General features: G+C 35.9%; 1 pseudogene; it reads left to right on the top strand.

Moving 5' to 3' along the window:
- The window catches only part of LOC123862905 (small ribosomal subunit protein uS5-like), an 83,944-nt pseudogene extending 69,934 nt beyond the window's left edge, over positions 1-14,010 (top strand).
- The last annotated feature ends 205 nt before the right edge of the window (positions 14,011-14,215 follow it).

Genomic DNA, 14,215 nt, shown 5'->3' with positions numbered 1-14,215 from the left:
CCCCCATTTTACTGATATATAATTGACATCCAGCACCATATAAGTTTAAAGTATACAGCATAATTATTTGACTTACATATATTGTGTAAAATGGTTACTACAATAAATTTAGTTTAACATCCATCCTCTCATATAGATATAAAAAGAAAAAAAAAGAAAAAAATGTTTTTTTTCCTGTAATGCCAACTTTTACGATTTACTCTTAACTTTCAAATATACCATACAGCTGTGTTCATGATAGTCATCATGTTATATGTTATGTCCCTAGAATTTATTTGTAACTGGATTTTTGTACCTTTTGACCATTTTTATTCAATACCCTCACCCCCTGCCTCTGGGAACCACAAATCTGATCTCTTTTTGAATGAGTTTGTTTGTTTGTTTGTTTGTTTGTTTGTTTGTTTGTTTTGTGGGGGTTGTACATACAAGTGAGATCGTAAAGTATTTCTCTTTCTCTGACTTATTTTACTTAGCATAATACCCTCCAGGTCCATGCACTTGTCATGAAGGACAGAATTTCTTTTAATGGCTGAATAGTATTCATGTGTGTGTGTGTGTGTGTGTGTGTGTGTCCATTTTTTATTCTGCTACCCAGGGACATTTAATGTGTTTCCATATTTTGGCTGTTTTAACTAATGCTGCTATGAGTAGGTAGTGCATGCGTCTCTTCAATATGGTGTTTTCATTTCCTTTGGATATATTCCTACAGGAAGAATTACTGGATCATATAATAGTTCTGTTTTTAGTTTTTTGGGGAAATTCCATACTGTTTTCCATAGTAGTTACACCAATTTACAATCCCAACAATGACATACCAGGGTTCCATTTTCTGCATATCCATGCCAGCATTTGTTATTTTTTGTCTTTTTAATAATACCCATTCTAATAGGTATGAAGTGATATCTTGTGGCTTTGGTTTGCCTTTGCCTTATGATTAGTGATGCTAAACACCTTTTCATGTATCTATTGTATTTCATATATATTTTTTTGAAAAATGTCTAATGAGGTCCTGGCCAATTTTTTGATTATTTGGATTTTTGCTTTTGAATTGTAGGAGTTATTTATATATTTGGATATTAACTGCTTATTAGATATATGGCTTGAAAATATTTTTTCCCATTTTGTAAGTTGCCTTTCCATTTTGTTCATAGTTTCTTTTGCTGTGCAGAAGCTTTTTAATTTTAGTTCGACTTGTTTTTTTCATTTTTTGCTTGTGCTTTCATTATCGTATCTAAACAAAACAAGAAAAATAATTGCCAAGACCTATGTCTAAGAGCTTTTTCCTTTTTTTTTTTTTCTGAGTTTTATAGTTTCTCATCTTATACTTGAGTCTTTTTTTTTTTTTTTTTTGAGTTAACTTTTCTGAATGGTATAAGATAGGGGTCTAGTTATATTGTTTTACATGTAAACATCCAATTTTCCCAGAACAATTTTTGAAGAGACTGCCTTTTCTTCATTCAGTATTCTTGGTTCCCTTGTTGCATATCAGTTGATCATATATACATGGGTTTATTACTGGGCTCTTATCTGTTCCATGTGTTTGTTTTTTATTCCAATACTGTTCTGTTTTAATTACTATAGTTTCATAATATAGCTTAAAATCAGGAACTGTGGTATCTCCTGTTCTATTCTTTCTCAGGAATACTTTGGCTATTTGAGGTCTTCATATAAATTTTATTATTTTCTACTTCTGTAAAAAAAAAAAACATTGGAATTTCGGTAGGTACTACATTGAATCTATAGATAGCTTTGGGTAGCATGGACATTTTAACAATATACTTCCAATCAATGAACATGGATGCATTTTAATTTGTTTCAGTTTATTTCGTCAGTGTCTTGTAGTTTTCAGTATAGAGAGCATTCACCTCCTTAGTTAAATTTAATCCTTAGTATTTTATTGGTTTTAATGGTATTGTAAATTACAGTGTTTTCTATTTCTTTTTCAGATAATTTGTTAGTATATAGAAACACTACTGATTTTTATTTGTTAATTTTGTATCCTGCAACTTCACTGAATTCATTTATTAGATCTAAGGGTTTTTGGTGGAGTCTTTAGAATTTCCTATATAAAATCATGCTGTCTACAAAGAGAGACTATTTTATTTCTTCTTTTCCAATTCTGATGTCTTTTATTTTGTTCTTGCCTGATTGTTATAGCTAGAACCTCAAGTACTATATTGAATAGAAGGTGAGAGTGGGCACCCTTGTCTTGTTTCTGATTTTAGTGGAAAAGCATTCAATCTTTTATTATTGAGAATGATATTAGCTGTGGGCTTGTCATATGTGGCCTCTATTTTATTGAGGGTTTTTTTTTTATTTAAGATTTTATTTATTTATTTGAAAGAGAGAGCACATGAGAGGGGGGAGGGTCAGAGAGAGAAGCAGACTCCCTGCCGAGCAGGGAGCCTGATGTGGGACTCGATCCAGGGACTCCAGGATCATGACCTGAGCTGAAGGCAGTCGCTTAACCAACTGAGCCACCCAGGTGCTCTATTGAGGTTCTTTATACCAAATTTGTTAAGAGATTTTTATCATGAACAGATGTTGAATTTTGTCAAATGCTTTTTCTGCATCTATTGAGATGATCATTTGATTTTTTTCATTTATTCTATTAATGTAACATCACTTTTAGTTGTGTATGTTGAACCATTTTTTATGTAGGAATAGATCCCACTTGATCATGGCAAATGATCCTTTTAATGTACTGCTGAATCCAGTTTGCTAGTCTTTTATTGAGAATTTTTACATTTAAATTCATGAGGGATATTGGCCTGTGGTTTTCTTTTAATGTAGTTACAGCCTTTCCTTTTCTGGCTTTGGTATCAGAGTAATGTTGGCCTCATAAAATGAGTTTGGGAGTGTTCCCTTGTTTTCAGTATTTCAGAGGAATTTGAAAAGGATTGTCATTGGGGCGCCTGGGTGGCTCAGTCGGTTAAGTGGCTGCCTTTGGCTCAGGTCATGATCCTGGAGTCCTGGGATCAAGCCCCACTTCTGCCTCCCTGCTCAGCGGGGAGTCTGCTTCTCCCTCTAACCCTCCCCCCTCTTGTGCTCTCTCTCTCTCAAATAAATGAATAAAATCTTAAAAAATAAAAAAAGAAAAGGATTGTCATTAATTTTTCTATAAATGTTTGGTAAAATTCACCAGTGAAGACATCTATCTGGGCATGGGCTTTTCTTCACTGGGAGATTTTTTTTTTTAATGTTTGAAATTTCTATTTAAATTTTAGTTAGTTAACATATAGTGTAGTTTTCAGGAGTAGAATTTAGTGATGTGTCACATAAAACACCCAGGGCTCATCACAATAAGTGCCCTCCTTAATACCCATCACCCATTTAGCTCTTCCCCTATCTACCTCCCCTCCAGCAACCCTCAGTTTGTTCTCAGTCTCTTATGGTTTGCTTCCCTCTTTTTTTTTTCTTTCCCCTATGTTAATCAGTTTTGTTTCTTAAATTCCACATATGAATGAAATCATATGGTATTTATCTTTCTCTGATTGCTGTCTTTCCCTTAGCATAATACACTCTAGTTCTATCCACTTGTCCTTGTAAGTGGCAAGATTTCATTCTTTATGATAGCTGAGTAATATTCCACTATGTATGTGTGTGCATGCACATGCATGTGTGTGTGTATGTGTGTACACCACTTCTTTATCCATTCATTAGTTGATGGACATTTGGGTGCACTTTCCATAATCTGGTTATTGCTGATAATGCTGCTATAAACATCGGGGTGCATGTAAACCTTTGAATAAGTATTTTTGTATACTTTGGATAAATACCTACCGTGCAACTGCTGGATCATAAAGTAGTTCTATTTTTAACTTTTTGACTGTTTTCCAGAGTGGCTGCACCAGTTTGCATTCCCTCCAAAAGTGTAAGAGGGTTCCCCTTTCTTTGCATCCTTGCCAACATCTGTTGTTTGCTGTGTTGTTAATTTTAGCCATTCTGACAGGTGTGAGGTGATCTCATTGTAGTTTTTATTTGTATTTCTCTGATGATGAGTGATGTTGAGCTTATTTTCATGTGTCTGTTTGTCATTTGGATGTCTTCTTTGGAAAGCTGTCTTTTGCCCATTTCTTAACTGGATTGTTTTGGGTGCTGAGTTTGATAAGTTCTTTATATATTTTGAATACTAACACTTTATTAGATATATCATTTGCAAATGTCTTCTCCCATTCCAAAGGATGCCTTTTAGTTTTGTTGATTGTTTCCTTTGTTATGCAGAAGATCTTGATGAAATCCCAATACTTCATTTTTGCTTTTGTTTCCCTTGCTTCCAGAGACATGTCTAATAAGGTTGCTATGGCCAAGGTCAAAGAGGTTGCTGCCTGTGTTGTCGTCTAGGATTTTGATAGTTTTGTATCTCACATTTAGGTCTTTCATCCATTTTAAATTTATTTTTGTGTTTGGTGTAAGAAAATAGTCCAGTTTCATTTTTTTGTATGTTGCTATCAAGTTTTCCCAGCACCATTTGTTGAAGTCTTTTTTCCATTGGATATTCTTTCCTGCTTTGTCAAAGATTAGTTGACCATATAGTTGTGGGTCAATTTCTGTGTTTTCTATTCTGTTCCATTGATCCATGTGTCTGTTTTTGTGCCAGTACCATACTGTCTTGATGATGACAGCTTTGTAATATAGCTTGAAGTCCAGAATTGTGGGATTTTTGATTACTATTTCCTTACTAGTAATTGGTCTGTTCAGGTTTTATTTTTGTTTTTCATAATTCACTTTTGGTAGGTTGTATGTTTCTAAGAATTTTCTCATTTTTATAAGCTGTCCAATTTGTTGGCATAGAATTGGTCATAAAAGCCTCTTGTGATTCTTTGCATTTCTTCAGTACCAGTTGAAATGTCTCCTTTTTACTTTATAATTTTGTTGATTTAAATCCTCTCACTTTTTTCCTTGGTTAATCTAGCTAAAGCTTTCTTGATTTTGTTTATCTTTTCAAAGAATCAACTCAGTTTTGTTTATCTTTTCTATTATTTTCTTGTTTTCTATTTCATTTATTTCTGCTCTAATTTTTATTATTTTATTTCTTCTGCCAGCTTTGGCCTAAATTTTTTTTGTCCTTCTAGTTACTGGAGGTGTAGAGTTAGGTTGTTTATTAGATCTTCCCTGTTTCTTAATGTAGGCACTTATTGCTATAAGCTCCTATAAGCTCTTAGAACTGCATCCACTACATTCTGTAAGTTTTGTGTAATTTGTTTTCATTTTTGTATTTCAAGATTTTTATTTCTCCATTTTAGTTTCTTCTTTGATCCATTGATTTCCAGGACATTATTGTTTAATTTCCATGTATTCATGAGTTTTTGAGTTTTCCTCCTGTTATTGATTTCTAGTTTCATTCCATTTAGTGAAAGATTACAGCTGGTAGGATTTCAATTTTCTTAAATTTGCTGAGACTTGTTTCATCACCTAACATATGATCAATCCTAGAACATGTTCCTTGTGCACTTGAGAAAAATATATTTTTCTGTTGTTGAATAGAATATTCTGAATATGTCTGTTAGGCCCATTTGGGGTCATTTGTTCAAATCTTAGTTTCCTTATTTATCCTCTGTCTAAATGCAGTGTTCATTATTGAGGGTCGCATACTTAAAATCCTCAAATACTATTGTATTGATATTTATTTCTTTTATCTCTGTTAGCTTTGTTATTTATATTTAGGTGCTCCTATAGTGTGTGCCTAAATACTTAATTTTGTTATATCATCTGGATATAACAGATGTAATGGATTACATCTGGATTATCCCATTATCATCACATAATGACCTTCTTTGTCACTTTTTACTGTTTTTAGTTTAAAGCCTGCTTTTTGTCTGATATAAGTACAGCTACCCTGCTTTTTTTTTTTATTATTTGCTTGAAATATCTTTTCTCATCCTTTCACTCTCTGTGTGCACCTTTAAGACTGAATTGAGTCTTTTATAGACAGCATATCATGAATTTTATACTTTTATCCATTCATTTTATACTTTTGGATTGGAGAATTTAATTTATTTACATTTAGTGTAGTTACTGATAGGTAAGGACTTACTATTGCCATTTTGATAATTTTTTGTGGATGTTTATAGATCCAATTTTTTTTCCTTTCTTCTTATCCTACTCTGTGTGTGTGTGCATGTGTGTGTGCATTTTGATGTCTTTGTATCAGTATGCTTTGACTGCTCTATCATGTCATTTTGTGTAATTACTATAGGTTTTTCCCTTGTGGTTACCATAGGGCTTACATTTAAAAAATCTAAAAATTATAAAACCTTATTTTAAACTGATGACATCTTAATTTCAATAGCATCCCTAAACTTTACACTTTTACTTATTTTCCCCATCACATTTTGGGTTATTGATGTTACAGTTTACTTATTTTTACCTTGTGTAACCAATAACACATTGTTGTAATTAGGGTTTTTTTAGTACACTTTTTAACTTTTATTTACCTATTTATTTAAAAGTGTATTTATCATTACCAATGAATTTTATACTACCTTCTTATATTTTTATGATTTAATTAGTGTCCTTTTACTGCCACTCAATGAATTCCCCTTAGCATGTCCTGTAAGGTAAGTATATGCACTCCCTCTGATTCAGTTTGTTTGGGTAGGTATAGGATTCTTGGTTGACAAGTTTTTTTCTTTCAATATTTTGATTATATAACTCCTTCTCTCCTGGCTTGATAAGTTTCTGTTGACAAATTTACTGAAGTCTGAATGAGGGTTCCTTTATATAGCTTCTCTTTTTTCTCTTGCTACTTTCCAAATTATTCTTTGTTTTTCACGTTTGACAGTTTAATTATAATGTATCTCAGTTTAGTTCTATTTGTGTTTAACCTATTTAGGGTCTTTAGAACTCACGGGGTTGTGTGTTCATTTCTCTCCACAGGCTTGGGAAGTTTCAGCCATCACTGCTTTAAATGTACTTTCTTTTTCTTTGCTGTCTGGAATTTCCATAAAATATATATTGTTTTTATTGATTGTGTTCTATAATTCCCAAAGCTTTCTTCATTCTTTTTCATTCTCTTTTCTTTATAGACCTCTAACTGGATCATTTCAAATGTTCTGTCTTCTAGGTCAGTGATTATTTTAAAGATTTTATTTATTTATTTGACAGAGAATGAAAGAGAGAGCACAAGCAGAGGAAGTGGCAGGCAGAGGGAGAGGGAGAAGCAGGCTCCCTCCTGAGCAAGGATCCAGATGTGGGGCTTGATCCCCAGACCCTGGGATCATGACTTGAGCTGAAGGCAGATGCTTAACCAACTGAGCCACCCAGGCTCCCCTAGGTCAGTGATTCTTTCTTCAAGTCTGATTTTGAAGATCTTGTCTGAATTCTTCAGTTTAGTTACTGAATTTTTCAGCTCCAGCATTTCTGTGTTTTTTTAAAATGGTTTCAATTTCTTTATTGAATTTCTTGTTCTGTCCATGCATTTTTTTTTCTAATTGTATTTAGTTGTGTGTTCTTGTAGTTCACTAAACTTTAAGAGAATTATATTGCATTTTTGACTGTTCATACTTCTCTATTCCTTTAGAATCATTTATTGGAGCTTTATTACTTTGGTGGTGCCATGCTTACATGATTTTTGTGATCCTGTTTATTATGTTGGTATCTGCACATTTGAATAAGCATTCTCCTATTCCAGACGCTACAGGTTCACTTTAGCAGAGATATCTTTTCATCAGTCAACCCAGTTTAGGTTTCTGGACATGTCTGTTGTAATGTCCTTGGGCAGGAGGGCTTGTTATCAGGGCCTATATTTTGGTGAGGATACAGCCTGAGCTCTGAGGTTGGGGTGGGAGGTGCCACTGGTTATTAACAGTTTGATAGGACTGATGGATTGGTTCCCCACCCAAATGATGCCATAGGATTGGCTCCATGGTTTCCTGGATTTTCTGATCATGTTTCCTAGGTGGTCAGGACTGGGTATTATATTCAGCGATGGGCAAGACCATGAATTAGCTCCCCTTCCCTGGTAGAGTAGCAGTATGGTTTCCAGGGCCTGCATTGCTCATTGTTTGGGAACATAATTAGGCAAGACTGTGCACTGAATTTCCTGGTGAGATGGAGCTACCTGTTTTGCTCTGCAGATGGCTTAAGCCATGGGCTGTACTCTTTGATTAAGTGCCCCTGTATGCTAGGCTGTTGGATGGGTTACACAGATTCCAATGTGCTCTGGTTTGGTTCCCTTATGAAGTGATCTGAGGCTGTATTTAACAATGGGTAGGACTGTGAATTAATTTCACTGCTTATGCCAGGCAGCAGACCTGCCTCCAAAGCTGGTAAGGCTCTTTGCTTGTGGTCTTGTCTTGAGCCTACCCACTCCCCAGTTTTCTTGACTGAATGGGACCACTGGCTTTGCTCTGAGTGACTCATTCTATCTGCCAGAATCTCTGTTCCAATGTTGCTGTGCTATATAGCTTTCAGGTATTCCAGCCAGGTTTTCTGGTCAGGCATGGCTGGGAGCTATACTTTAGCAGTGGGTAAGGTTTTGAATTACCTACCTGCCGAGGCAGGGACAGACCAGGCTCCAGGGCCTGGCTCTTTGTTTGAAGACCAAAATCAGACAGGCCTGTACCCTGTCAAGTTTCCTGGTCAGACACTGCCACTGTCTTGACTCTGCAGATGAGCAAAGATGGTGGTTAGAACTACCTGGGCATTGCAGGTAGGAACTCAGTCTGCCAAAATCTGAGTGCTGGTTATTGCAAGTCTCTATCTCTTTTCCTTCACAATTTGATTCCCAGTGGTTAGCCCTGCAGATTCTCATACAGTTCTTACGGAATGAGACTGGATTAGAGGTTCCGAAGAAGTGACCCATAACACTGGGGGAGTTGAATGTCCACCTTAGCCTCTCTTTTCCCACTGGAGTACCTTAAGCTCAGGGGAGACCAGTCAGTGTGGTGCTGCACCAGCCTGGGGGTAGGGCAATTTTGTCAGCATGTAGCCACTCCACTTACCCATTTAATGTGATCTGTCTTGGTCTCTGTGGTACTAAAGACTGCCTCAGTCTTACCCCTGTGTTCTGGGATTTTCTCAGTTGTGCCTTGTCCATAAATGATTGTTAGTTTTTCTTGTGAGGAAAAGCAAAGTGAGGAATAACCTACGTTGTCATCTTGGTAATGTTACTCCTCTAGTATTTTCATTTATTGGTGCTTCTCTCTGTTATTGGACAATAAACATTAAACTATTATTTGCATTAATTTGTCATGGTGCATCTAAGTTAGAGGGGTATTTTCATGTTTTTTTCTTTGGGCTCAAAGTCTTCTATACATTGGTTTTTATAATATAAGTATTTTATTTATCCTTATATCTGGTATACTGCCTGACTGCTATCTGAAAGGCATATGAAATAATATATCTCATCAAAAAGAGCAAATATTTCAAGACCATGCTTGACTTCTTCAGTCAGTTTTGACTTTCAGTTATTTTAGTAGATTTTCATACACACACTCAAAGATCTCTTTCAGAAGTACCTTGAAATAAGTAATGGTAAAGGTAGCTCCTTGAAAGTATCGAGGCCCTTCTTTTAAGATACAAATATGCCTGAGAGCCTAGAAGGGACACTTATGCAAGTGTATTATATAAATTGCAAAATTGACTTACTCTATGCTCGTCCATGAGTTTTGTAAATCAGGTAGAGTGAAGTGTGGGGAAAAAGGCACTTTAATAATTCTCTACTTTCTAGTCCTTCCCCTTTAGCTCCTGGAAGAAATGGTAACTCCTTTTTGGTGTTTAACATACAAAAAAAGAACAATAGCAAAACAAAATATATATACACATATATATTGGATTTCTAACTTGTGAACCAATCCAGCACAGATAATTCTGAAAGCATGTACGGTAATCAAAAAGAAAACCTGGTGAGCTTGCTTTAACTCTTTTATTCACTCCCTCATTTAAAGTCATGAAGCTTCTAAAAGGTCAGAAACTGTTTTGTTTTGTTTTGTTTTAATTTTATTATGTTATGTTAGTCACCATACAATACATCATTAGTTTTTGATGTGGTGATCCACGATCCATTGTTTTCATGTAACACCCAGAAACTGGTTTTTAATGGATAGCCAAGTCGCATTGGAAAATAGGGCAGGAAGACTTATACTATGCAAATTTTTAGAGGGATAGACAATGGGTCTCCAGAGGAGTGTCAGCTGCTTGAGATTAGGATCAAATATTTGTGTGCAAGATAATTTCACTTGATTTTGGGTGTGAGAGGGGATAGTATAGTGTTAGCTGGCATTGCAACAGCATCTTTGTGCTGTAGGTGCATATCATAGTGCTTCCCTTTGACTGTGGTATTTCTCAATAACTTCATAAAGTAATTTTTAAGCAAGTTATACATATTTTAAAGTTGAAAATTGAATTACTAAAAAGAATGAGTTTTTTTTTTTTTTTTTCAAAAAAGCTTCTAAAGTAAAATTCCAAATATACACTAAATCAACATCAACAAAATTTGGACAAATGATAGAATGACCGAGAACTTTTTTTTTGAACTTCTAAATTAAAATAGCTAGATGCAGTCAAACATGTTCTGAACAGCAAGTCTTAGGTTTACTACTGGAAGCACTCAAAGTATAAAAGACTCTATTATTATCTCTTTTCAAAAAGTCTAAACTTAGAATCATGTATCATTTTTGGTTTATTATCAAGCACAGTGTCATCTCTTACTCTCTTATCCCACCATCCCTCCACCCTCCAGTAGTTCAACCAGCTTAGCTTCATACAGGCAGTTACACACAGTATCCCCAGATTGCATGAAATTAACTAGGACATTCTGAACTGAGGTTGCCAGCCAGAATGGAGTTAAATTCTAATGACTCATCATGGTGCAGCTTTTTTGGAAAAGAAGGCTTTGTTCCCCCAAAACAAGAGTGTTTTTCAAGAACTCTTACTAAACCTATTGTTATTTCTCAGTAGTTCTTTCCAGTCTGCCTTCAATGTATAACATATATGTGTATTTATTTTTCCATGCTAAATATTATGGTGATAGACACATTGTTTTTACTCTCTCTCTCTTTTTTTTTTTTACCTCATGTTATTAAATACTTCTTAAAAGCTTGATTTTAATGGCATTTTAGTCAGCCTGAGCTGCCATAAGAAAATATCTCAGATTGGGTAGCTCAAATAACAGATAACTATCCTCTCAGTCTGGACACTGGGATTCCAAGATCAGGGCACCAGCAAAGCCGATTTCTGGTAAGGCTTATCTTCTTGGTTTTCAGATATCTACTTTCTTGTGATCAGGAGAGGCTGGGTTTTGAATTACAATGTGGACTTCTGGGTGGATTCTGATGAATTGAAGACCTTGAACTTCCTTTGAGCTTCTCTTGTGGGCAGAAGTAGCAGAATCCTCCCCAATCAAGGGATTATCTAAATATTGCCTATTATCCCCCTAAGGATCTCACCTGACAGTGGCTTTTTAGGTGAATGCCAGTTCTCAGTTCCTACATCTGTTGCTTTTCCCTGCCCTTAGACTTACAACTAGATGCAGCAGACCACAAAAGGATGACTACAAAACCTAATCTGACAGGATGCACCAGACACAACAAAGAATTACAAAATTTTATCAAGCTATATTGACACAAACCTGATGAATTTAGGTGAGAATAAATCTAAGAGTGCTGTACAAGGGATGAAAAAAATGTATTGTTAGACCTGGCTGAAATTATTGATAAGGGTACACTGACCAAAAAGACCCTGAACAATATTGAATTAACAATAATGAATGCATTATTTTGAATATATAAAAGTAGCTCTAACACTTTACTCATTTGCTTGAATAAAACCTGGCCTCAAAAGTAGCCTGCATTAAATGAAGTTGAGATTTCAGAATATACTTTTTATCCTCTGAAGTGAAAATCTAATGGTTTAAGGAGATGAGTGAACTTATAAATTTATTATGTAGGATCTCCCTATCCCTTAACTCTGTCACCTGGGACTGTCCAGAGGATGTGTCCTCCACATCCTTGAGCAATATAGTTCTTTGAAAAACATCAACATCATGAAAAAAAAACCTCTGTATTTATTTGCTGTTATCTGCAAGCCAAAGATTACAGTTGACGATACTGTCATTGCAGTGAGTTCTCAGACCTAAGTGTGATGTTAGGATCCCAGGGCTGCAGATACTGGTTAATGATCAGAAGATGTGTAAGCATGGTCATCATAAGGGGCAACAGGGTTTGCAGTAATCAGAATATTTTGACACAGATCTTTGGTAGGGACTAATTGATTATAGGGACACTAGGCTTGAGATACATAAGTATTTCCTTAAAATCAAGTGGGAAAGCCTCACAATTTACTCAATTCACAGACTTGAGCCAATTCACAGAACTAGACTACGAACTTTGAATCAAATAAATTGTTTGTTCTATTCCGAGTATATGACTTCTAGGTGTGCATCAATACCACCTGCTTTAATTAACATCTTTCTAGACAACAGGATTAGCTGAGAGGAAATTGAGGGCAAGCAGCCGTCTTTAAGGATGTTTCACATATCACATCTTCTCATATTCCATTGGCCTGAAATACTATCATGGCAATACGTCACTGCTCAGGAAATTGAGGATGTAATCTGTAGCTGAGAAGCTATATGCTTATTCAAACTTCAAGAATTCTATTACTAAAAACAAAAAAGGAAAATGAGTAATGAATGAAATGAAATGAATGAGAAATAGTATCTGTTAAATCTTTTTTAAAATCTTTTTAAAAATATTTATTTATTTGAGAGAGAGAGAGAGAGAATGACAGCTGGGGGAGTTGTAGAGGGAGAGGGAATGAGAGACTCTCAAGCAGACTCCACAATGAACATAAACCTGAGACAGGGCTCAATTTCACAACCCTGAGACTGTGACCTGAACCAAAACCAAGAGTTGGATGCCTAACCAACTCAGCCACCCAGGTGCCCTTCTGTTAAATCTTTAATAGTGCTTCCCTTCCTTTTCATTTTACTTCTTTATTTTTTTATTTACATTAATGTAGCTTAACAACTTTCTTTGTACTAATACTACTAATCACTGCCTACTTGATATAACAAATATATTCAGAATCCTGAATCATAAATCTTGAATAATACAGATTCTTTGCAAACACATTAGGCAAAGACTATGATGAATTTTTGGAGATAAAGTATATCTCAGTAAATATCAAAGTTGAACTTATAGTACCAGTTTTTCTAATCACAATGATAGATAATAGAAATCACTAACAAGAGATAATTGAACACTTCTCCAAGAATTAAATGGCAGATTATGCCAGTGCTGTTGAAGGGCCCTGGAATGGGAGGCCACTAGAGGCTTTGGTAGTGGCATCCAGGGCCTGGGTAGGGGCTGCAGCTGAGGCTGTAGAGCTCACAGAGGCCAGGCCGAGCACAAGGAGTAGATCCCCATCACCAAGCTGGGACACCTGGTTAAGAACATGAAGATTAAGTCCCTGGAGGAGATCTATTTCTTCTCTCTGCCTCTCAAGGAATCTGAGATCATTGACTTTTTCCTGGGGATATCCCTCAAGGATAAAGTTTTGAAAGTTCTACCTATGCAAAAGCAGAACCAGGCTGGCATTTGTTGCCATCAGAGATGACAATGGACACATTGGTCTGGGTGTTAAGTGTCCCAGGGAGGTAGCCACTGCCATCCCTGGGGCCATTATCCTGGCCAAGCTTTCCATCACCCTGTGCAGCGAGGCTACTGTGGTAACAAGACCCCTTGCAAGGTGACCCGCCACTGTGGTTCTGTGTTGGTGCACCTCATCCTTGCCCCAGAGGCACTGGCATTGTCCAAGAAGCTACTGATGATAGACAGTATTGACAACTGCTACACTTCAGCCAAGGGCTGTACTGACACCCTGGGCAATTACACCAAGGCCACTTTTGATGCCATTTCCAAGACTTACAGCTATCTCATCCCTCACCTCTGGAAGAAGACTGTGTTCACCAAGGGCCCGCATCAGGAATTCACTGACCATCTTGTAAAGACCCACACCAGAGTTTCTGTGCAGAGGACTCAGGCTACAACTGTGGCCACCACATAGTTTTATACAAGAAAAATAAAGTAAAGCTTATTTAAAAAAATAGATAATTGAACAAAATGATGTTTTTGAATTAAATATCATACTTTAATTCATGGTTCTGAATAAATAATTGTGAAAATTTAAAAATATGATAATGATCCAAAAACACACATGGGATGAAGCTAATGCAGTAGTACAAAATTATGAAAACAAAGAATTAAGTGTT

The sequence above is a fragment of the Mirounga angustirostris genome, unplaced genomic scaffold (assembly GCF_029215605.1).
Source record: "Mirounga angustirostris isolate CCGP_5_RB_7025 unplaced genomic scaffold, mMirAng1.0.hap1 SCAF_1, whole genome shotgun sequence".
Classification (NCBI taxonomy): domain Eukaryota; kingdom Metazoa; phylum Chordata; class Mammalia; order Carnivora; family Phocidae; genus Mirounga; species Mirounga angustirostris.
The sequence above is the reverse complement of the archived record's forward strand: the minus strand, read 5'-3'. Positions and strand labels throughout refer to the sequence as shown.